This window comes from Mandrillus leucophaeus, unplaced genomic scaffold (assembly GCF_000951045.1).
Source record: "Mandrillus leucophaeus isolate KB7577 unplaced genomic scaffold, Mleu.le_1.0 Scaffold130, whole genome shotgun sequence".
In the NCBI taxonomy this organism is placed as follows: domain Eukaryota; kingdom Metazoa; phylum Chordata; class Mammalia; order Primates; family Cercopithecidae; genus Mandrillus; species Mandrillus leucophaeus.
Genome location: NW_012101255.1, coordinates 910413 through 936179, shown reverse-complemented (window position 1 = coordinate 936179; position 25767 = coordinate 910413). Strand labels below are relative to the sequence as shown.

The window sequence follows — 25767 nt, the reverse complement described above, 5'->3', positions numbered from 1 at the left end:
TTTCCATTTCCTAAGCTCTAGCTTCCTGCAGAGTTTAGGCAAGAAGCTGGCAACCTTGGCTGCGCTTTGGAATCATCTAAGGGGCTTAAAAAAGATACAGACACTTGGATGCCACTTCCAGAAATTTTGATTTAATTTGTCTGGGTTGCAGCCCGCCTATCCAAAATGTAGTCAGAGTTAAGAACCACCGCCCTAGTTTCAGTCTCCTTATTATGAGCATGGGGTCATAATTACCTCACATACCTCTTGTGATAAGTTCAAGGAGATAATGTGTGACCTTAGAGTCCCTAACACTTCCATTCCTCCTTTACTTCATGAAAGACAAATGAAAAGGAAGGACGAGGGGTTGGCAAGTCTGGGAAGGTGAGGAGGGGGGATACTTTTGCAGAGTTCTTCCAATGAGCAGTTCATTAGGGTTAACAAGCTACCCTTTGTTAAAGCAAACGCTCTTGAAGGATTAAGCCTCATTCTCGCCTTAGTGTGAATGACTTTAATCAGATAATCTCCCATCACCTAGTTGAGGATTTGTTACTGAAAGCCTAGGGCAGGCAAGGAGAGAGAGTTGCAAGGCCAGTTTGGGATTCACTGAGGCAAGCCAATGAAGCCTCAGCCTCTAGGAAATAAGCTTTCCATAATGACAGCATGAAAAATCTGAACAACAAACTTTCTCCTCATGTTGCTAGGACAATATTTGTTAAAAGTGTTTTTCTGATCAAGTCTCTTATCTGTCTAATAGGCTTTCATGACTTTTTCTGACTTTCTTTCTGCCATGAAGCTCTTAACAAGTGTCGGGTAATTTTACCATTTGCCAGCTGCTTGGGAGTCCGTGAGGAGCACGGCCTTGCCCAGTCCTATCCTCCTTGCCATCTGCTTGGCACATGGTAAGCATGCAGTGTTTGTGGAATTTAACTGAATGGTTTCATTTGCTACAGTCTTTTCCAACTGTGTTTTTTCCCCACGTCTGTCCCCAACCGCTAGACTATGAACACCTTGCAGAAGACTTAATAACTTCTTCATCCCTAGTGCCAAGCACAGCCCTTGGCACATAGTCAGCCCTCAATGACTATATGCTAAATGTATTAAGGAGCAAGAGCCAGTGCACTGATGCCTAAGTTAAGATATTAAAATTAATTTGTGACTGTGCTGCTCAGTTCCCGTTCTTTTGGACAAGGCAAAGAGGAAAGAAGAGACAAAGAAACAGATATGTGAAACTCCCACCATTTATTAATGGGACAAATGTTGTTCTTATTCAAAGGTCTCTTTAGAACATCTTTTGAGACATGATTTGAAGGTAATTTCAGGAAACTCAGATAGGCAAGAAGGAATAAGAGGAGCTAACAAAATATCCACGGAGAGAACACACACAATGGAATGAAGAGAGAGAGATGTGGAATATCATAGAAACCAAAAGAAAGGAACCTCAAGAATACAATGAATAAGTAGATAGAGATACAGCCAACATTTAGGAACATCAACCCTGCTATTGGCATTGTCAAAGATTGGTTTGCCTTTAGAAATAAATAAGACAATGGCCATATTTTTTCATATTTGTTTTCTACGTGGAACAGTGTTACTATGTAGAAATGTTTGGGTTACAGTACATAAAAGAGTTACACCACAATATTTATATTAAAAGCCCTATTAGATACTATTTTTAAAAGATTGCAAGAGAATTCTGGGCTAAATGACAACACAGAATTTTATGAAATGGTAGAAAGTGTTTTACAATATTATGTGTAGTTACATATTATAAGCATAAATAGATAATATGTCAATTTTGATCTTCTGGCTGTATTATATATTTAATTTTATATCTGTTTAATTTATTGAAAGACCACAATTGCATATTTCCTTGTCTCTAATGACAGTCCATAGTAGAAGGTATACATACATCCCAGGTAGAGTGTTTATAAATATACTACACATTAGACAGATGAATTCCAGAGCTTAGGGTGCTGGCTGTGAAACACTGTGGGGCAGGAGGCTTGTCCTTGTGTTAGCTGCAAGGCTTTGGTCAAGGGCCAACTTTCCAGCTTCCATTACCTCATGAAAAATTAAGATTACATATAAATGACATGGGGGGTGTCCTTTGTTTTATAAGCTTGTCTTAAAAGATTCAATTTAGAAAATAAATTGCATATATAGTACAATATTAACTATGCTTTTAAAAATGCATTGGAAAAGCCTAGAAGGAAATAAACTGTAATACGAACAGTTTCCTATCTCTGGGAACTGGAAACACCACTGATACAAAAATATTCTACCTTCATTAATTTTGAATTTTCTATATTGTGTTGACACCAAGTAATAAATAAGTCACACACAGACAGGCATACCACATCTCCCTTCCCTCAAGGTACGTTATCTTGAGGATCATGAGTCTTACAGCTTCTCTTCAACTCTGAGATGTAAGGTTCTAACGTTTGTTGTACCCCATTGCTGAGGGTCTTCAACCAAATCACATTCTGCTGCTGGGTCCCCAGCCATTTGCTGCTCATTGCCCTCCTAGACAGAGCCCACTTTTGGTTTGCTCTCATTCCCAGCAGTGGTGCACGTCATGCATTCTGTTCTGAGATTAGACTATCAGCCTTTACACAGCAGTCAAGAGTTATCCAGTTATCTTTGTGAAAACCAAATTTAGATAACGTTCCATCACCCCACCCCGACCCTTGCCTCTAACATAATCAAACATGTCAATGGTTCCCAGTGAGGAAAAGTATCATGGCTGTAGCTTTGCATTTTGAGTGTGATGAATTTGATTGAGATTCATTTTTTTCCCTCTTTCTTAACTGTAAGCTCCTTGAGGTTAGGTCGTTTTTGTTCACCATTGGCTCTCTAGCCCTATGGTGAACTCAGGCCTTAGGGCTCTTGCCATGCAGTCCCACTGCTTTGAATGCTCTTTCCCCAGTTATTCCTCACTTCGCTGAGAACCTTGCCTGCAAATGACCAGCTCAGTCCTCCATCCTGTTTCACACAACCTCCTCTCCCAAATCCCCCTAACCTGCTTTATTTTATTTCATAGCGCTTATCTCCATCTGAAATTACCTCATTATTTATCTTTTATTTTTTATTTTTGACTTATTTTTTGTTGCTTCTCTCCCCCTAGTAGAATGCAACCCCTTTGAGGGAAGTGATTTATCTGTGTTGTTCATTTCTGGAACCACAGTACCTAGAATAGGAGTTAGCCATGGCTGATGCTCAATAAACGTTTGTGAAATGAATAGAGTCATTGTGTGAAAGGTGTTTTCTCTATGGAAAGAAGAAAGGAGGGATGAAAAAATAGAAAGAATAAAACAAGGAAAAAAGGAAAGAGGGAAGAAACAGAGGAAGGAAGAACTATACTCTTGGAAATCTAATGTAGCACCTCCTCACATTAAACTGGGGGAACTGTTAGGCCTATTTTAGAGCTGCTTCTTGGCCTCATTGTCTTTAAGTAAAAAAAAGACAATGAAAATGAATGGCCTGAGAGAGTCAGAAGACACTGATGTCAGTTCTGCTCTGCCATGGTGCCAAGTTCCTTATATAATGCACTCCTCTGGTTTAACAAGGGAACAAGGCCAGATGCTCTCTAACATTCCATTCAATGTTAAAATTCTATAATTTTGAACTTTTAATTTCAAAATGTATTTGCTTACTGTCTCTCTATTGCCAAATCCCAAAATAATGATATTGAATAATAGATTCAACTTTTAGGTAAAATAACTTGAAAAATGCATAATATTTAACTGTTTTAAATTTTACAAACATTTAGTAGCAAAGATACTGATTTTATATATTTTCACATTCATGTGCCATATATATGTTATACATATATTGTATATTATGTATACATATATGTATATTATATGTATATGTATAACATGTATATATAATATTGTATATATATCAAATATATACATAGTATCTATTAGAATACATATTTTTATTTTTAAATAGTGAGCACAAAGAAATTGTGTTGTGTACAAAATATATAAAGGTCTTTGAAGATAAACTAAATTCATGTAATTCTTTTTCTCAAGTATATTTATTCAAATATCGGAAAAAGTTAAAAGGTCTCACCTCTCTCCTCAACCCTGTTGTGAAGTTTAATGTGATACATTTAATGCATCTACTTAAACTTGATTCTCCATACAAGAATGTTTGCAACTTTTGATTGCCTTTTAGAGTCATCTTCTCTTGACTATCTATATTTAAATATTGATTAGGAAGCACAGGACATGAGACAAGGTTCTGGTTTTGACACCATCTTTCAATCAATTATTTTTATCCTGGTATAATAAAAATATCATTTTAAAGGAGTATACCTCCTTGAGATATTTTTATTTAGGTGATTTGTGTGGGTAAGTGTGTGTGTGTGTGTGTGTGTGTGTCAGGAAAGACAAGTTATATTGCAGAGGCAGTGAGAGCTTACTGAGCTATGAATGCGGTATGCAGAAGAAGTAAGTCACAATTCACACAGGCACTCACACACTTACATAGTTACCTTAAATATCCCCATTGGACTGAAAAAGATAAATGCTGCCATTATCTTTATCTTTATTATTGGTAAACAAGGAGCTGATATTATCTATAAAAACCATATCCCTTAACTGTATTTCTCTTGAGATTCATTGGTATAATTAAAACTTGAATGGACTGAAATATTTCAGGAACCTGTAGTGAACACTCTTTCCTTTATCTGAAAATGTAGTTTATTTCACCTGAAATTGTTTTCTATAATTTCCCTCTCCACCCACAAATGACCTTCTTTTTATACTCACGGATATACTCACTTATGAACCTGTGGACTATACACTTCACAGAAATAGGAGTAACTATAATGTTCTCCTGGCACTGAGGGAATATCAATGGTATTCTAAATGAGGAACTATTAACTTTTTATTACTATAATGATTTTTTTAGTACTTTCCATAGTTTGAAATGTGGTTAGGATGTTACTGGCAGTTGAAAGCTGACACCATGATTTAATAGTTTTAACATATGATCTGGTGTCTGTTACAGTGCTTTAATATTTTAAATATTATCATTCATGTTATGTTATCAATGATAGTAAATTAGGCCAAATCAGTGGTAATGTAGCTTTATATCACAATTTATTTGGACTCATTTTGAGTTATAGATTGATCATTGCTTTATGAGTTTTCTTAGCCATGTTTTTCTCTGTATCTAATGTAAAATAACATGTTTTTCTCTTCTTTTTTATTTACCAGGATGGTTATTCTACTATTTCTAACATTAAAGGATCATCCTTGTATTTCTTTGTATTCTGTCATGGAGCAAAAAACATGTCTCATCTCAGTTTCAATTTCTCTTTTGCTCCCAGAAGTTCCCCCCTCCTCCAGTGTTGAAGTAGAAACATAATTTCCCCTTTTGCACCATAAACAGGTTCAAAAGTCCTTTGTTTCACCATGTTGCTCCAAACAGCAAATTTTCTAACCCACATGATAAAAGAACACCACAGTTCTAACTTGGAATTCTACAAGGGTTTGAGAACAATTGAAAATAAATTTCTACCACCAGGATTAGTCCTTAGTGGTTTGCAGGCATTCTAAGCAGAGGGGCGTGGAAGCCAGCTAGGACACCAACCTGCTAGCAGATGCAAAGGTTGCTCTACTAAGAAGTTAGGCCTTTAATATCATAGACAATGGGAGGCAAAATGAAGAAATTAAAAGGCAAGTAGTAAGCAATTCAGTAGGCTAAGCCAGGGATTTGAGAGTCTCCCAAGGCTCCTCCCTTCCTCATTCCCTGAATGAGTCATTTTTCCAGTCTGTCCACACCCATTCACCCCTCCATCCCACACTCTCATTCACCCTCCAAGCTGCCGTCACAGGAACTTTCTGCAATACAAGTCTAGACTCCATCTCTGGCCCTTGCTGCCTAAACTTTTCTAGCTCATTAGTTTTGACAGTAAAGTTGAGACTTGTTAGATTAACACAGACCTACTTTTAGCGTCATCTCCTGCCACTTTCCTCTACTACCCTCCCCTCGCTTCTCATAGAAAGGCTGAGAAGGCTGGTAGGCCCCTTGTGTATACCCTACTCTTTTCATTTTCTTTGAGACAGGGTCTTTTAATGTCACCCAGGCTGGTCTCAAACTCCTGGCCTCAAGCAATCCACCCTCCATGGCCTCCCAAAGTGCTGGGATTACAGGTGTGAGCCACGCCATCCAGCCTGTCCTGCTCTTTTCTTTTCTCCACCTGGACTCTACTCCCTTTTGATCTTGCCAACTTCTACACATCTTTCAAGGCACCAGTTAAATGTAAATCCTCCAGGAACCCTTCCTTCACCATCCTCAGAGCCCTCGTGGGATTGCTTCCAACATCATAGCACTTATCCCTTATGCAGAATTAATTGGTTTGTCTCTCACCTAGTAGAGGTGTTATCCTTGAGTGTAGGGACTGTCTTATCCATTCTTGCATCACTGGCATAGTAGGCATTAAATGTAGTTGCTGAATGCTTAGTAAGAGGAATGGAAGTCTTCATAGCTTGGGGTGGTTACTAATGGGCAGATAGAAAGTTCCCATTCCTGTTCTCTGAGAAAGTGTCAGTGTTCTTTTAGTTTGCTAAAACTGTGTGGGTACTTGAGTCCTTTTAAACAATTAACGCTGGGAAGAGGCACCATTTAATTAATTATTTGTTCTGGAAGGGCTCAGTGTACAATTTTAACTCAGTGCTTTGTGGATCTAGCTAAAGGTCAAGAACTCAAGTCGGCTGGTAGTGCCTCTGGAAGGTATTTCTGCACTTTAGCACCTTTCTGATGTTTTTCCTTCACCGCGAGCTGGCCTCACTTTCTTCAACACAACCTAACCTGCAGGAAGAATGTTGTACCATATCCAGCATTTTTGTCCCAAATTGTGTCCCAAACATGGGACAAACGTTTTTCATTAGAATCTTCGTTGCACAAGTTATCCGAATTCCTTACATTCAAAGGAAATCCTGCCCCCAATCTCCAAAACTTCATCATATCACAGACGTTCAGCATTCTTTCCATTCAAAGCGAAGCCAAGTTACATCTTACAGCACCCAGTGAATTATGATGTGGGGCTGTGGTTTATTTGCTCTAGCGACAATATGGCTTACTTGCTGTGGAATATCGCGGTATTTCAGAAAGTAATGTATTATTTTTAAAGAGGGAGCTTTGCTTTCTCTAAATCACATGGTGTAAAGTTGGAAATAGAGTGGCTTGTAAATTACAAATATTATTTACAAAGTAGAAGGAAAGCTGACATATGAGTGTTTGTGCTTGTGTGACAGTTTCACTAAGGATTTCCAAAACTGGACAGGCTGTACAGTGGCAATCTTGAAGATGTTTTTCCCGCCTGTTAGCCCTCCAGGTTCAAAAACTGTTTGGTGCATTTTAAGGCGGCAGTCTCATCAGATCGCAGGATTCTAGTCTAATCGGCTTCTAACCTTCAATCTAACCTTGCCGGCTTCCTTGTAAAGCCCGGTGCAAGGGCCTCTTTCAAAACGAACCCACTGGTGTGTCGAGCTGGTCGGTAGAAGTAAGTAGCTGGAGGGCGTCCGGTCTGCACGCCCGCCGCGAGGTTACAATGTTGAACGCATGAGATGGAAGATACCAACGGGAGGCCGAGGGGATCCACGGCGCCCGCGCGGGCTCCAGCTTCCTCCTGCTCTCGGCGCCGCGGGGCAAGCACCCATCACGCGCCTTTGCGGACTCTGTCCGGTTGACAGGCGACCCTGGGGCCCGAGGAAGCGCGGGAGGGCGCCAGCCGAAAGTTGAAGAGCGTTTTCCTCGCCGCCGCGTGCATTAGGAGCTCCACGAGTCCGCCCTGGGCTTCCTGGTGGGGCTGGGCGGGCGGGGGAGGGGCCGCGCAGCAGCAGCGGAAGCCAGACCTCCGCGATAAGAGGCTGCACAGAGACATGCAACAGTCTTTTCACTGCAGCTGAGTGAGTTGTAGCGCCCACAATGCTCCCGTGACAAGGAGCTGACAAGTTCCATTTTCCGTCGCGGGCATCTTGGAATCATGACTCCCACAATGCCTTGGGCATTCGGTCGACAGTCGGGCCGCCTCTGAAAAAAAAATGTGAGAGGTAAGTTTCCATTTTCACAGTTTCCCCGCGCGGGTCCGCCGCGCTTCATTGTTCGGACTCCGGCGGGGCTGCCGGTGGTTGAAGGAGGAAGTGCGAGGAGGTGCTCGCCGGCCGCGGTTCTCCCGGGCAGGGGCGGGCCGCGCGCGGTGGTTGGTTTCGCGTCCCTCAGCACCTCCTGCCCGGGGGAAGGCGGGAGGGTGAGCCGCAGCCGCTCCTGCGCCCTTCCCCGCCGTGGGCTCTGCGGACGCTGTCACAGCGCAGCCGGCGCACGGCTTGGCAACCCAGCGGGACCCAGTGAGAAACAGTGGGGCTAGAAGAGAAACAGGTGCGTGCAAGTGTACTCACAACTTAATGGTCTTTGTCGGGGGAAGGTGCGAGTCCCTCCGAGGCGAGCGGCGCGCGGGTCCTCCCGGCGGCTCACGCATCCCTGGCCCCGGGGCTGCCATCCCACCCGGTTTTCATCTGGGCCAAATATGTGCACGCAAAGGTTAATTCTCTGCCTGCTACCCATAAATTACGCATGACATGTTTAGCTGGGCTGCCTTATATGGAGAGTGCTGTATTTCAGGCCAGTTTGCCTTTTGCCAAGTTTACAGGGCGGAAGACGCCCTGCAGGAGAGGGCTGCCTCCTCCTTTTCTTCTTCTTTTTTTTCATCGTTTTGCAGTGCGTCACTCAAAAACTGTAAGAAAAGTAAGTATAGAAGCTCTTTGGGTGGAGCCGCAGTTGTTTGATTGAATTGCTTTCATGAAAGGTTGAAAAGAATGAAAAGTAGTTAGTACTTGGGTTCTGGTTTTTAGACAAAAGCAGGACAAATATGTAGCCCCCCCCCACTTTTTTTTTTTTTAAACGGAGCCGGAATCTGTTATTGGTAGTAATGTGTCATGTGAGAATACTTTGATTCGAGAGCCTGTAACACGAGCAGGTATATGGTGGCGCTTATGCCTTCCTCTCGCACAGCACTTTACAACTACAGGGGTGTTGCTACCAGACTAATATTGTGTTCTTAGGGCTCTCTGGGACCGAGAGAGTATGCGGCTGTTGGGATTCTGGGGTGTATTTCCGTGGAGTATGTCCACCCAGGATTAAAATTAAGAAGCTGCCAGAAAGGTTGTTGCCGCTGACTTGACTTTGTGTGCCCACCAGCACAGGCACAAGTCATAGCAGATGGATGGCAAACTCTGCCATATACTCTGAGGAATTTCTTAAATTAATACGCTAGGAGAGAAGTCGTAATTAATGCTTTTAGACTTTCGGGCCCTGTGCAACGTGCTTTGAAATACTACACCGGTGGACACTGTGTCCCTTCCTCCTGGGTTTGAACACAGTGTCTGTTTATACACAGAGGGTGTTTAGTACATAAGTATTCTATACCAGCATAAGAGAGCCACTCCACAGTTATCTTTCTGTGTGGGTTCCTAAGTGTGTTGGTGTTTCTCCTTGCTGTTGAGATAAAATATTATCACCCAGACAGAAAATGAAAGTTCAACGACTGTAAAATTTATCCCAGGAAAGTGCAGTTCAATACTTAGACTGTCTTAGATGTAGTTATAGATAGAGGCACTGAAAAAGTTATTTTGTAGCCTGAGAATGCACATCGCTGTCATTTGTATCTTGCTTTCTTAAAGTTGGTGACAACTACGGCTCAACTTTTTAGGAAAACCTAATGTTCTAGTTTTTATCTGTTTTGTGTATTTGCATGGGAGTTACTTTATTATTATTATATTGTTAGGTCTTCTTTGAAAATGTCGGCATAGGTTTTTTAGTCTTATTAGTTTAACGGGGGGTTTCCTTGCTGAAGACTACAAAAGTTGCCTTTTGTGTTTTAAGAACAGGTTGGGTCAGCAACAGAAAACCTGTTCATCTATAATTATAGTATCACTTAAGACATAATAATCAGATTTCATTATTACTAAGAGACTCAGAAAAACCTCACATATGCCTAGTTTAATTTTTTCCTTATATAACTATGAACAAATTTGTGTGTAGCTACACATCAAGTGTGGTTCTCTGTGCAGTCATGCCAAAGAGAAACTGAAGTGTTACATGGTTTGAGATATTATTGCTTATGTTTACATTTCCATATTTGAGGCAAAGTTAGACTCCAAGTTGAATTCATTAAATTTTGATTCCAACATTCTGTTCTTCCTTTGGGCACAGAATTCCTATGAAATGAAACACTGAGTTTTGTTCCAGAACAAGAACAGACTAACCCAAAATTTCTCCTGGGAGAAAAAAAGAGTAAAATTATATTTCTCATTGAAAGTTTTATTTCTCATTGAGGAAGGGTGTGCTACTTTATTATATAAAGTGCCTTATCTTCATTATAAGAAAAAAACGCCCCTCCATTTGTCACTGTTGCCATACATTAGGGCTGTATTTGATAGATCTATTTATGGAAACAGAATAAATAATCTTGCTGCACCTTCTGGCTTTCTGCTTGGTGTTAGATGTGCAGATTAGAGAACATCTCAGGTATTGCTTAGAAGAAGCTGAAAAGAATAGGTGATTGGGTTTTTAAAATTCTGTGAGCAAAGGCATTAGGGTGGGTGGTAGATATGAGAGTCAAGAGAGTGGAGGAAAGAAGTGAAATAGGTTCATGAAGTGATTGGCTCAAAATAAAATCCCAACAACAATATGGATCATAGAGAATGTGACATAGGAAGATTTTAAAGTATATGGTCTTTTAGGCCAAAAGGCTTCATATGTTTGGAAATCTAGAATGTGCTGTCCAGTACAGTAGCCACATGCGGCTGTTGAGCACTTGAAATGTGTCTAGTCCAGATTGAGAAGTGTAAAATACTGCTGGGTTTTGAAAACTTTATATGAGGGAAAGAATGTAAAACATCTGATTAATGTTTTTATATTTATGATATGTTTTAATGATAATTTTTGATATATTGGTTCTAATAGAAGATCTTACTAGATTAAACTTCACCTGTTCTCTCTTTCTTTCATGATGTCTAGAAAACTTAATATAACAAATGTGGCTAACATCGTACTTATTTTGGACAGTGTTGTTCTAGGATAAAGCAGAAAAACAATATTCTGGGAGAAAGCTTAAAGAGTTTGCTGGTCAAAACAATCAAATTGGCTTATTTTATTATATGTAGAAATACCTTGTCTTTCTTATCCATTGTAACCAAAATTTGAGAAAACACACCACCTAACATCTATTTTTATTTCCTCAAAGCTGCTATTTAGTTTAGAGATTTGATGGTGAGGTAGTAATAATAGAGAAAGACTTATAATTAGAGAATGAGTCTTAACACCTCTCAAAGGCCAAAATAGAGTATGATTGTTACTTAGGAACATTTTAGAGACACTGTAGTTATCATTGTCCTGAAGTTACAAAACATAAACGAGTCACTAAAATTATTTTAAAATAGAGTTTTTAGTAAATAGCAATTATCTTCAAATACTTAATATGTGTTTTCTTTTACTAGAACTTTCTTTAGAAAATTAAAAAAAAAAGAAAAAACCAAATCCAAAGTCCTGAGCAAATGTTAATAAAAGATTGCTGAATTCATAAGAATGAAAGATTTTTACTTGCAGATAGGAGGGTATTGTTTTGAATATTAGCAAAGGTAAAAATGTGTTTCTACTGTAACATGGGCTCTGAAGAGTTTCTATACATGGAGACACTGTCTTTATAATTTGAACACATTCTTGAGAAAGCATCTGACTGGTAAACAAAGCACAATGGCATAGGTCCTGGAAACATTCCTTTCAGATATTTTCGTAACTGAAGTACATTTTGCCATTCACAGTGAGTGTTAAGCTGAAAAAAATGTGGTTCTTTTCTAGCCATATAAAGTATGCTTACTATTATTTTCTTGAAGGATGCCAAAAAATGTAAGATGGATGTCGTGGATTCTTTGTGGGGAGGAGTTAGATTGTATACAGGGCCTCAAGAAGAGTTGCCTTTCGGCTTGGTGCCATCTTGAATCTGTCTTCCACTATATGAAGCATAGCTTCCATTAGTGTCAGTGCCTGTGTGGAGGGTGAGGGGAAGAATGATCCCCATTAACTTTGTGTATTGTTTCTGATGAGTCATGGAGCATATTCACTAATGGTTGGAGAATTATTGATTGCAAAGCAGAGGATTCAAGAAGAGCTATTGGCATATGGCATTAACTGTCTCTAAACATATTTTATATTTTTACATTTGAGGTAGGGAAATTGGTTTTTACATAGTGTTTTTCATATTGTAAAAAATAAACATTTATATAAGCATTACAGATATATCATTGAGAAAAAAAGCAAATATATGGTTATAGCTTTCTATATATTACTAGTTTTTTTTTTTTTTTAATAACAGATCCAGAACACCTCTTTCAGATAATCGTTCATGTTTTTAGAGAGGCATCTATCTCATCATATGTGCCTATGAAATCTGTAAAAATATGTGTAACACACACCTTGAAATATTTGTGTTAGGAGAATTAGGTCTTACACATTTGGTTCTTTTTCTACTGTTTTTGGTTATGTTCTCTAGGTTACTATGATTAACCTTTGTTAAAACAGTTCAGGAAATATTAATCTTAAAATGAAATGTAGCCGTATTGGACAGAGTAGAGAATTGCTTTTCCACAGAGATCAATTATTCCAAAAAAGTGAAGACGTTTCTGAAATAATATGCTCATATGCTCCAAAAGAAAAACCATCATCTCTTTTGACATTCTTTTAGGAAACTGAGAGATGTGTGTTTTATATACAAAAAGAGGTGAATGATAGTTGATAAAGGTATTCAAAATACATACTCCTGTGAAGTATGAACACACAATTTGTATGTAATGCATGCTTGAGCATATAACTTTCCCCAAGACAATGCCAATTTATTCAAATCACCTGAATGTAGTTAAATAATATCATACTATTAAAAAGAATTGTGGTAAATATGAAATCTAAATACCACTGATGATGTCCATGCTGATGTCAACTCCATTCCAGTCCCTCTTTAGCTAAATTCACAAAATGAAGAGATGTCTTTCTCCAAAGTAGTTTTCCAGAAATTGGATTTTTCCTACATTTTCACTTTTAAAAGTTCAGAAGCTATTAACTAAAAATGAACTTGTTTTAGAGAGCTAAGAAGATTCTAGACTTATGGGGACATAGTTAGTTCTATGAAATAAGCATTACATTGCTGACTTGAATATTATTTTATCATATAAAGTTGATTTATAAGTGAATACATATTGTGAAAAAATACCACACTAGGCTTAGTGAAATCTACCAAACTTAATCAAGATAGATACACCTTGTCCTTAAAAAAATAAGAATCTGGTAGGGAAAATAAGAGCTTCGAAAATAACTGTAAAGTAGAAAGTGATATTTAATGAACAGTGGCTGGGTAACATAGTATGAAGGTTCAGATAAGGGAAAGTCTTAAGATGACTCTGACTTCAGCCACATACACGTAATAAAGGGAACAGTCCTTAAATGCATAACTAATGAGAACGAAAGGTATTCAGTATTTTTCAGCCTTGCCAAAATATTATTCTGTTAAAGCAGTATTAACTCTATTCAGCGATGGTTCCATATTTTCCATACATTTATAGATAACATTCAGATATCAAATTTTCATATGTTTTAATTCATTTATTTATTTCTTTTATGTAGGAGAAATATAATGGTTTCCAAATGTCCTATACTAGATTATTGATAGATTTTGTCATTAGTTTTACTATTGAATGCCATGAAATATCAGCTGTTGCAGCCACTAAATAGTTACAAACTGTAGGTACTATAGTTTAATAGTCAATGCATGTCATATGCTTGTACTATGCTAAATATAAAGGATGCAAGATGAGGACTTAAGCAGTTCATATTCGTATTTACAGTATTATCAAAGATATTTTCTTGTCTCAGTATTACAATTTACAGCCCATTTTCAGCTTATTGTATCCAAAAATTTCAATCTTATATCCAATAATTTATTTATTAGCATTTGTTGATGACAGTCAAAGTGATGCATTAGCATTTTATTTTTTTCTGTGTTGTTTGATTACAACAGTGACATTTTAGCACTCTTTGTGGATGGATGAAAGAAAGCAGGAGGGTGGTCAAGCTAAGTGACAGATATGAAGAGTTGGAGGACATAGGGCTTTCTGTGGGTAAGAAATTGATGAGAAAAGCTTTATGCCACTGACGAGGCTTACAATTCAGTATTCCCCTACCAAAGGCCTCCTTACTGATGTTTCTGTTTAGCAGATCTTGGTTTCAAGATGCCAAGTTCTGAAGAGATACACGAGTTCTTATAAACACTATATCTAAATTTGGTTTGAAAGTCTAATGTTTGACCGGGTGCGGTGGCTCATGCCTGTAATCCCAGCACTTTGGGAAGCCGAGGCGGGTGGATCACGAGGCCAGGAGATTGATACCATCTTGGCCAACATGGTGAAACCCTGTCTCTGCTAAAATACAAAAAATTAGCTGGTGTGGTGGCACATGCCTGTTATCCCAGCTACTGGGATGCTGAGGCAGGGGAATTAGGGGAATTGCTTGAACTCAGGAGGCGGAGGTTTCAGTGAGCTGAGATCGTGCCACTACACTCCAGTGTGGCAACAGAGCAAGACTCCATCTCAAAAAAAAAAAAAAAAAGGCTAATGTTTATACCAGGCAGGTAGAAAAACAAAAATGGACCTCATTGGAGGATACATGAGGTTTCTAAAAGTGGAGCTCCTTTGTAAATGTAGGAAGTGATATCAATATTATTATTATATTAATATACTTATTTTGAAGTAACTAAGTTTTTTTGTTTATTTCTTTAAATAAACAATAGATTTGGGGAAAAACCATTTACTCTTTTCATGCACTAGTTTCTAAATCTGTGACATTGTAAAGGTGTAAATATTTATGAAAATAGTAGAAGTTGCCACTTGCTGTATACTTTTAAATAAGGTATCTCATTTAATCTTTTCTACTGTAAAGTAGCCGTAAAGTAGTCCTTATGACTTTTATCTTAAAGATCATGACTAGAACAATTTTTTCATTTGCAGAGATATGAGGCTTGTCATTCTGTTTATTCCAGTGCTCATGTTTTTAACCAGTTTTTTTGTCTTGCCTCCACTGATGATGTATGAAGAATAGTGATGAGAATATAGCTGTAATGATTACTAACATCTTTGAATACTTTCTATGTGCTAAGCTAAGGTTTATAAATTAATTCGTGTATTCCTCAGAACAACCCTGTGAGATAGGTACTGTTAATATCCTGATTTTACAGATAGGGGAACTGAGGCACAGACAAGTCCAATTAATTGTGCAACGGTACTTAATAAGTAGCACAATAAGGAGTTGAACCAAGGTAGCCCAGTTTTAGAATCCATGCTCCTATGTGAAAGAATAAAAACAGATTTTAAAAATACTTATTTTGGATGCTGATAGGAGCTTGATAACATAAATATTTGAAATACTTTAAAAGACTTGTATTTTCTACAGCATTTGAAGAGACTCCAGAGGAATGGCAGAAACTAAGAGGATAGAGAGAAAAGGCCTGGGGTGAGGGTTGGGAAGCATTTACTAGAGTAGGAAGAAATGAGGAATCAGGTGTTCAAGGGAGATTGGTGCTACACTTTTGAGGTCATTGATGACCAGGTAGTGAGTTTAATAATACATAGCGTGGAACATAAACAGACACTTGGTGTTTAGGGCAGTAACCTTACAGGAGTTGTGTTTTGGTGACATTTTATAGGGGAAATATAGGACACATGTAGAATGAAATAGAGATTGTGGTTACACAGAACAGAGATGAAGGACTAGATGAGGGGAATGGCCCTAGAATGAAAAGGAGGACATGTGTGCTGAGAGAAATGTGATAAGGTTAGGCTGCATAGGATGTACCAGCTGACTGGATGTGGATATTAAAGGCAATGGGAGTATTAAGAATTTTAAAATACAGTAAGAATTTTAAAAACTTTTAATCAATCAAAAATTCCTTATTTGAGAATTAGGCCAGACGCGGTGGCTCACGCCTGTAATCCCAGCATTTTGGGAGGCTGAGATGGGCGGATCACAAGGTGAGGAGATCGAGACCATCCTGGCTAACACGATGAAACCCTGTCTCTACTAAAAATGCAAAAAATTAACCGGGCGTGGTGGCGGGTGCCTGTAGTCCCAGCTACTCAGGAGGCTGAGGCAGGAGAATGGCGTGAATCCGGGAGGCGGAGCTTGCAGTGAACCGAGATCGCCCCACTGCACTCCAGCCTGGGAGAGGAGCGAGACTCCATCTCAAAAGAATTATATAAAAATATCAGTAAGTGAAAAGCATTTAAAATTGTATTTTATCAGGGATTATAACTTGATTAAATAGAAGATACATGTTAATTTCTTAAAACATTTCATTTCTGTGCCAAACTCTTTTAAAGCACTGGATGGTGACCTATAGGTCACCAAGTTGGTAATTTTAAAGTAAACATAATTTCAACGTTAGGCGTATTTTGTTTTTTGCTGAGAAATGTCTCAATGTCAACCAGGCAGTTCTCTTCTGTTATTAAAGTCCATACTCAGAATGCCTGTGTAACCTATCCTTAGTGATAAACAAGGTGGCAGATAGATACATGATAAAACAAGTTTGCAATGTGCTCAATGTGGCTGACATTTATACTTCTCAGATCTTGCTATTTTAGGGAAGGTATCAGTATAACCAGGGCATTCTTTTTCCTGGAACTAAAAATCCTTAATAATCAGTCACTATTATAAACAGAATGATTTACATACAGGACTCAATAAACAATTGCATTTGGTTAATGGTTATTTGGAGTTAGGAGGGTAGTTATATTTCAAATAGAATAGAAAGCTTTATTGGAATTCTTGCAGATCTTTTTAGTTTGAGGACCTTACAAGCTTTTTACAAATAAATGGTTGAAAATAGTTTTAACAGAAAATATCAGAACATTGATAGATTATGTTTTATTTAATATACAGAGAAAAATTCCCATGAAATCAAGATAGTTTTCAAGAAAAAATATTCTATTTATAAGTATTTACAATTTATTAGTTATTTAGATTGCCTATGTCCATAAAAACAATACAGAAATTACACTATGTCTTTAAGTATAGCATGTTTCTATAAACTAGAGAATAATGTTGACAGTATTTTATTTTGCCTTTGTTAGTATTATATGAAAGCCACACTTATTATGTGCCTTTCTCTATTATTAGACTTTTTTTTTCCTATCTAGTTTTTGCTATAAAGATATAGTATGGTGAAAATCTGTTTAGCTATGTCATTAAGATAATGCTTAGGAAATGCTAATTTTTAAGTAACTAAGATTAAGTAGTATTGGACATTCTTTGCCTTCTTCATTATTCTGTCATTGGGCTAATTTTAAATAGACAAATTAATTCCAAATTATTTTGAGCCATTATTTGAACTTCAGTGCTGTAACATTCAGGGAAAACTGCATTTTCTACCTAGTGGCATTCAGATAAAGGCATTTGGTCTTAGGTACCTCTTCCAAAAGACTTTTAAGAGATTTGATAAACATAGCAAAAGTGAACAACAGATGATACAAGGAAATCTTTGATCCAGGAGTAGAGTTTCTCTGAGGCTTTGCATGACCTTTCCAAAAAATAATTTGAGAAGTTCCTAACAATAGAAAAATATATACTTCAACAGGAAAGACTTTAGAAAAATATACTCAAGTAGAATTCTGTATAATGCTTTCTGGGAGACCACATTTGCTGAAAATTGCCTATGGGAAATGACTTTCTCAGAGCAATATAGTTTTGAGGACTGAGATTTTAAATAAATACTTTATTGGGAACAATTAATTTAGGGAGAAAACTATTATAATAGCCTGTTCCTCTGTAATTGATTAAAGTTTACTAAGTGCTGAGGTCTTTTCCCTTAAAACACTACTTTGCCATGTTAACAATCAGGTCATAGAGGAATCAGTTCATCTTTTGTGTTTTGCTAAAATAATCAATTAACAAACATATTCTGAGCACCTTTAAAGTCAGAGGATTGTCATAGGTCACAAGAGGGGGATCGAAAGTATAATTACATAGTGTCTTTCCTTCTTTGACATATAATTGAGTTAGGGAGAAAGACTTGAAAACTTAACAATGCAAGGCACTATACAAGTTAGTACCAAAGGAGGAAACTGAAAGAGGGAAGGAAATTCAAAGAAGGAAGTTTTTGTGGAACTGAATGGCCAGGGAATGGTGTGGGGGAAGAGGGGGCATCTGTCATAGGCCCAAAGATTAAGCACTCTTTTTGGAATATGAAGTGACATAGTAAGAATAAGGTGGAAGTAATGATGAAAGCTACTGTATTTGAGTGTCTTTTCTATGTGAGGCCTTGCCAGCTTATGTTGTTTTTGGAAAAACATTGAGTAAAGATAAACAACCTGATAGTGATAGTAGACAGTGAGCGAATTGGGCCTGTGAGACAGGAATCATCATCCTCTTAGAGGACATAGACTTAGAGAAGTTATCTTACTTGTCTAAATCCACATAGCTGGTGATCAGCCGAACTGAACTGAAACCAGGCCTTTTCATACTTCAAAACCAGCATTCCCCACCCCCATCTCCCCCATCCCATGATTCTGCTGGGAGTGAGTGTGGCGTGTTTATGACGTAGTAATTTTAAAACTTCACCCGTGCAACAACTGACATAAGTCAAGAAGATAGAAATTTTATTTAAAAGGCTGTCAAATGTGTTTTCATCTTTTTGCTCTGATGTTGGATTACAAATGGCATATAGTCTGACAAATTCTTATACTGTTTCTTGGATTTGTAAAAACAAAAATAAAACAAACCAGGCCCCCCATCTTTATTAGATATGGTATGGAGTTGCAGTGTCATGATGTTATAACGGTGCATATGGCAGTAGGTAGACCCATTTGGGATTCCCTCAGAGGAAGCTTGGTGAAGTTTGAAGACAATGTACTTTCTCACCAATAATATGATGCCATAAAATTTTCACCAAGAAGTGATAGGGGCAAAAGTTTATAGATCATGGTTGTTTGATTATTTTATGCTTTTATGTTACATCTAATTTATACATCAGTCTCTGCTGTCTGTAACTTTACATGTGATGTAGCCTGTGACTTTAAAAGATAAGCTATTAATTATAGAGTTGTGCTGTTGGAGACCTGTCACTTTGCTAACAAATTCCTCTCTTCATAGAGCTATTTAGAACATATAGCAAATAAAATTATGTGATTATGTGTTTTTAGAGAAAAATTTATTTATATAAAATGAAAGTCTTTGCTTTGCTTTTGGTTGCAAAAGAAAGCATCCTTGTTTAGCAAATATTGAGTGCAGAGCCAGTGTGCTACGTATCATGCTATACCCTTTGGAGGATAAAGAGGTAAGATGTGCCTGTTCTCAAAGTAATTTCCAGTATAGTGATAGAAATATTCACAAATAATGGACAGGCAAAACAAAGTGGGCACAAAGAAGCCAAGAATAGGCTGTTTGTGGGCAGAGTATGGAATTTGCCTAAAACCATTCGGTAGACAGGTTAACTCTTTAGATACTTTGTATATATTGGAGAAGAGACAAAATCAACTCATAATTTATTAAAATGATGTGATTTGATATGTAAACCTTTTAGTTTTTCTGTTCAAGTATTTGATAAATAAGTGTGATGGCACCATAGTATCATCTTGGACTAGACAGAAGAAATTAATTTATTTCTGATGCTGGCAGTTTCGGAGAAAGGTGGGGACATAACAGTTCATCTGAATCTTCCTCATGCTAAATTCCTGATTGGGAGCAGGTTAAAACACTCAGGATTGGTAACCAAGTTTCAGGGCCTACAACTTTTATGTTAACAGAAAAAAAAATCAATTAGAGAGAGGTGAGTTGTATTTAACTTTAATGAGAGAATTTTAAATATGCACATGATGCTCTTTTTTCCTCCAGTTTTTCTTTCTACACAGGGAAGAAAGCTGTATTTTGTAGGCTAGCTTCCAGACTTTGAAATGGTGAAAGTGCAAGTGTGCATATTCTTCTATAAGACCCCATTCAGCTGTGATGTGTTTGTTCCTTGTTTCCAGGATTTAATCTGCATTCTAGGTTAGAAAATTAGGATTTTATTGCTTATTATTATTCACTTTTAATCACAAATATTTGTTTAAAGCCCATTACATATAAAGTTTTACTGTAAGATTTTAATTGCAATTTTTAAGATAAATTAAGAATATGGTTTCTGATTTTCTGAAGTTTATGGCCTATAGAAAAAGGCCCATTCATAAGTGAAATAGTAAAAGCAAAACAACAAAAGGTCAGAGCTTTAGCCATTCTAATAATTATTAAAATAGCTACTTACCTCGTAGGAACTTACTATTTTACCTGTGTGATCATACATAGCTCGTATACAATTCTGTGTGATTTAGGCATTGTTGTCTTTCTGGCTCAGAAGTGAGAAGATTGCGGCTTGGAAAGATTAAGGTTAGGGGATTTGCTCAAGGGTCATATGGTAAGGTACTGTGAGAGCTGAGATCTCAACCCAGGAGTTTTGCTGTTTTTCTGCTTGTTTATTTCTATCAGTATGGTATGAATTATGTACACAAATACTCATTGCATGTAGATTTGAGACCTACTCCAAGTTAATTCTGGAAAAACTCAGTGAAGAAGATAAGATGTGGAAGATTTTTTTTTTTAAGCATTGTGGTCATAAAAGAGCAGACTATGGAATGGACTTTGAAGTTTCACTAGCTTTGAAAGGAGGGATATATCAAATAGCCTAATCTGCCTGTGTGGTTTGCTCAGTATTAGGTCTACTCACACCTAATACCCTCTGCCCCAGCACTCGCCAAGATCAGCAAAATCTACTTTTAGACTCAAAATCATTACCACCTGTGAAGTTTCTGATGTCACTTCTGAGTGACATAGCACTCTGTCAATTGCTCTGTTGGATGGCTTGCTGAATGGCACCTTTTAAGAAGTGTCTTGAGCCCAAAAAGAGAGTTTCAAATGCTGTTGTAATCTATTCAGCTGCATTATTGAAAGTATTAGGGTAATTCAATTCATTTTTCATCATTAAAACACAGGAATCTATTGCCAGCATTAAAAAAGACAAACATATCATTGAAAATTTAATAGCTCTACATTCACTTGGAGATTTCCGATAAACTTTTCTCACTTCCCCGCAAATCCCTAGTAATTAGAGCATGTCCCTGTATGTATGTGTGCATGTTTTTGTGTCCTATCCCTGTGTGTCTATATATTCCATAAATGATTGTGAAGTAGTGCACAAGTTGTAGCTAAAAATGAAATAGAGTAAATGTATGAAGCTAAGGGATCCATTCTCCAACTAATGAGTTAGTTGACAAATTTGCTCTGAAATATTAATATCATTTTGTGGTTCCCTGTATTGAATACAAGTGTGGGCTTGTGAAAATATAGTATCCACAGACCCTAAGTAGAAACAAAATAAAGGTATTCTAATATACCTGTGCAAATTTAAAGTTTTAACTTATTCATATAACAGTTTTCTGCTTGTCAGTGACCTGATATCAATGTATTTGAAAATGATTTTACCTTTAAGCACCAAGAATTCTTAGGGATACGTGTGTGTGTATGTGTATTCAGATTAAAGATTCTATGCGAATATACTAATTTTTTGGCAAGAAAATTTAGCATCTATATTTCAGTTTAATAGTACTGTGGTAAATGAAATATATTAAACATGCAGATTCTGTTACATTCACATAATATTAATTTGAATTTTTAATGTTCTAGGCACTGTGCTAGATATTGAATACATAATGGTAAACATAAACAGATAGCAAACAGTTATAAAATTCAGACATGTCTTGATTTTCAAATTGGGCCATTGCAGAAATAGTGACATTTTGTTAGGTTTTGTTGCCACAAGATTTTCAAAAATTAAAAAAAAAATTATTTATAGATGCCAGTAAATATTTATTTTACAGCATCTACCAATGTTAGATTTACTATGCATGAAGGAAGGATTTTATTTTCATGTAAAGAAAAACACCATTTTATGCTTAGCATCAATGCTTTACAATTAAACAAGAGAAATAGCATCACGAAATAATATGGGAAGAGAAAACTCATTTTGAGCAGCAGCAAAATGTTGTGAGTTTAAAAGGTCAGGCTAGTACAGGAGGCTCCAGTTTTGCCACTCACTGTGCAGAATGCTGTGACAGCCAGGGCTGATACAGCTGAAAATATCTGCAGCTTTGGAAGCCTTGTAAGTTTCAGAAGGTCATTTTGGCATCATGATAGGAGCACAGATTCACATGGAAGGTCAAACTGGACAGCCAGGCAAGAAGATAGGTTGCTGAACCCAGTGCTTGTAGATTTTAGAGCAATCACCAACAGCAGTAACTGAGTATTTTAATTCAGGGCAGCCGTCTTTCATTGAAATATTTATAGAGGAATGAGCTTTACTTGGTGGGGAAATTACAAATTACTTTTTCTCTTCTGAAACTTTAAGTGTTGCATCTACAACTTTCCCTGGTACCAAAACAAACGCTACTTTAATTTTATTTACGTGTGATGTATACCCCATCAAGCTTACAAAAGTAAAGGGCACATCAGATAGGACTGTCGTTTCTTTTTTGTTTGTTTGTTTTGTTTGTTTTGTTTTGTTTTAATCAATTAGAAGGCAAAGAAATGAAACAAGTACATAAGATGAAATTGAGCACTAAATTTATCTCTCAGCTTCCTGGCAACTGAAGCAGAAGCTTTCGGGAGTAAACTAATCCCGAGTTTATTTGTTAAGATTTCTTCAGATCTCATATACTGTCTTATTCTTGGCCCTTCGGGTGTTTAGTTAAATATTCTGACTCTGCCCTTGGGTGAAGTCTTGAATGGGTGAATTCCAATTACTTAAGAAGTGAAGGCTGAATTCTTTAGCCTGCCTTTAAGGCCCTTACTGATTTGGCTTCAGCCCAAAGTTCCAGGGTCATCTCTTTACAACCCCATTACATATGGGTGTTCCATACAGACCAGTTCTCCCAGTGTTCATATGCAGTGCTTTCCCACATCCCTGCCATTACTGTCTGGATTTCTACAGTCTGGATTTCTACCCCTTTTTGTCTCTAACCAAATGTAACTTGTCCTTCCAGACCAACCTTACATTTCTTATCCCTTTTGAAACTCCCCTGACCTCTCTCTAACTTACCAAGCTTTCTTGTTACCTCTACTGTGTACTTCTCACTTTCTTTTTTATATGTAGTTATTTGTGTGTTAGTTTTATACCTTTAATTAAGCATCAAATTCTTAAAGGCTGGATCCAAGTATTCTCACTATGTCTAGGCTACATATACAAGGTGGTCAATAGACAGTTAATGTAATCAATACACATATTTTATGTGTACTGTTTATTGTTAATGAATACGTTTATTCATAAAGTTACTGTTAAATGTATTTGAATTTCTTTAAGGAAAACATTTCTTTTCTTAGGATAGTAGGGAACAAAGAAAGAAAACCTAAAAAAAGAAGCACAATTAGAGAAACACACTCCTGTAATTTTTCTCAAAGGAAATATTTTGAGGCAACAGAACCAGGATTATAATTTTTTAAATTGTTTTGACTTGAGGTTTTCTATTTATAAGTCAACTTAATATTTGTGATTTCTCTGTTCCAAAAAGTAACCAGTATTAATAGAGAACAGCTTTGGTACATGTAAAAGAAAAAAAGTCATTTATGCCATTTCAATCCCTCAGTGCTTTCTTTCTGACAGATTTTTAATGGTTTTATCAGCTGTTAATTAAGTTGGTGCAAAAGTAATTGCGGTTTTAAAAAATATTGCAAAAACTGAAATTACTTTTGTACCACCCTAGTAAAAAATTGGCCTGACTATGGCTTTGAAATATTTCAGACAGTATTCCGTCTCCTTCATTGCTCTTCAAATACCGTTTTAGTAGTTTATCTAGATCAGTCTTACTGTATGCATAGTCAGCATATATCAGTTTTATACTTTTAAAGCAGCATTGCATTTTACCTATGTGGAATTTTTCTGCTGACATATTTTAAGCTTCTCTAACAAAAGCTCTGAGGAAAATGTAGGCTCCTGTTGCTCGGAGGGCTGATAAATAAATTTTAAAAATCATGCTCAAAGACCACTTCATTGACAATTAATCTTTCAAAATCAGCTACTGAGTATTTAGAACTTCATAATCTATTCAAAATTGATTAACAATCTTAATTGAAAAGACATTTGTATCTGAAATGTAGAATTTTCTTGTCTCCAGGTATACATTATTAATGTTTAGTGTCTACCCCATGGACATAAAAGAGCAATAGCATCCATTCTCAGCTCTGTAAAAGAGACCATCTTATCTTCTCTAGAATCAATATTCAGGGGTTTCTCCTTCACTTACACACACCTAACTGAGCTAACCACAAGCAATGCAGTAGTGGTACCTACAATATATCCCACTCAGCCCCTATCTCTCCCTTTTTTTTTGGCTTCTGTTGTATATATTAGTAGTCACTGTCATTTCTGCCAAGTTTAGTATTAAATTGCTAGCATGTATCGTGAATGAAGTTTTACGTTTGAAATCATAAGAGCTGATTTGGAGTCCTGGTTCTTCCATTTATTTAGCGTAGGGATTTTGATGGGTCAGTCACTTAACCATGCAAGCCTCGATTTATTTGTTCACAAATGAGCAAAATAATATAACTAACCATCTCTTAGAGTTGTGAGGAACAAATAATTAGGATGAAAATAAATTGCATGTCAATATATAGATATTATTTGCTATTTTTGAATAATTGAATGTATAAGTTGTTAGGGAGAAAGTAAATTTCTCTGCTTGGCTTCTTCAATGGAAACTTTTTTTTTTTTTTTTTTTTTGAGACAGGGTCTCCCTCTGTTGCCCAGGCTGAAGTGCAGTGGCATGATCTCATCTTACTGCAGCCTCCCAGGCTGAAGCAATCCTCCTGCCTCAGCCTTCCAAGTAGCTGGTACTGCAGGCAGGCACCACCATGCCTGGCCAATTTTTGTATTTTCTGTAGAGACGGAAGTCTCGCTGTGTGGTTCAGGCTGGTCTCAAACACTTGGGCTCAAGCAGGACTCCCACCTTGGTCTCTCAAAGTGCTGCGATTATAGGCATGAGCCACTGTGCCCATCCTGAAACATTTGTTTTTAAATTAAAGAACCAAATGAATACCTTGCAGATTTTATGTGTAAGCCAGAAAGAAAGCTCAGTACATGCATAGAATGTAGCACAAGCCAACTTTTCAAAAATTAATCTTTTTAAGGGGCATTACGTAATGAAGGAGCACACATTTTCAGTTTTATCCAGGATAAAAGTGGTTGTTCCCCCCCCACCATTAACTTTAACACAGAGGTTTTACTTTAATTTAAATTGCAAGGACTAGGTTTTTGTTGTATATGAAGAAAATAATTTGACTAAATTCAATGTAAATGTTTTTCCTTATTCTTTGGGGGCACACACACACACACATTAATCCTCATTTTTATATTGTATTTATAATATATATATTTAATTATATTTTATAGGTTGAATAGATTCCTTGTTTATCTTTTCTGCAAAATAATTTTATTGTTAAAAATTCTTATAAGCAATAAATAAGGAACCTAAATATCACAATCTGTAAAGCGTTTTATTTGTGTGCGATTGTATATGATAGTTCATTAGACATTTGATAGGAAAATATGGAAGTTTTGAGATTGATACATGATTGCTCTTTTAATTTGTTCAGTGTATTCCTTTAAATATTGTGAGGAATTTTTTTACCAGTGAAGTAGCTTTTGCATGCTAA

The 25767-nt window shown here is 37.0% G+C and overlaps 1 protein-coding gene and 1 pseudogene across 2 annotated transcripts in view; one reads left to right on the top strand and one right to left on the bottom strand.

The window, feature by feature from the left end:
• Nucleotides 1-25767, top strand: part of MBNL1 (muscleblind-like splicing regulator 1) — a 220225-nt gene that overhangs the window by 16606 nt on the left and 177852 nt on the right. The window lies entirely within an intron of this gene.
• Nucleotides 4520-8504, bottom strand: LOC105534076 (annotated as a pseudogene). Its single transcript, XR_001005207.1, has one exon. The product of XR_001005207.1 is annotated as an uncharacterized LOC105534076 (transcript).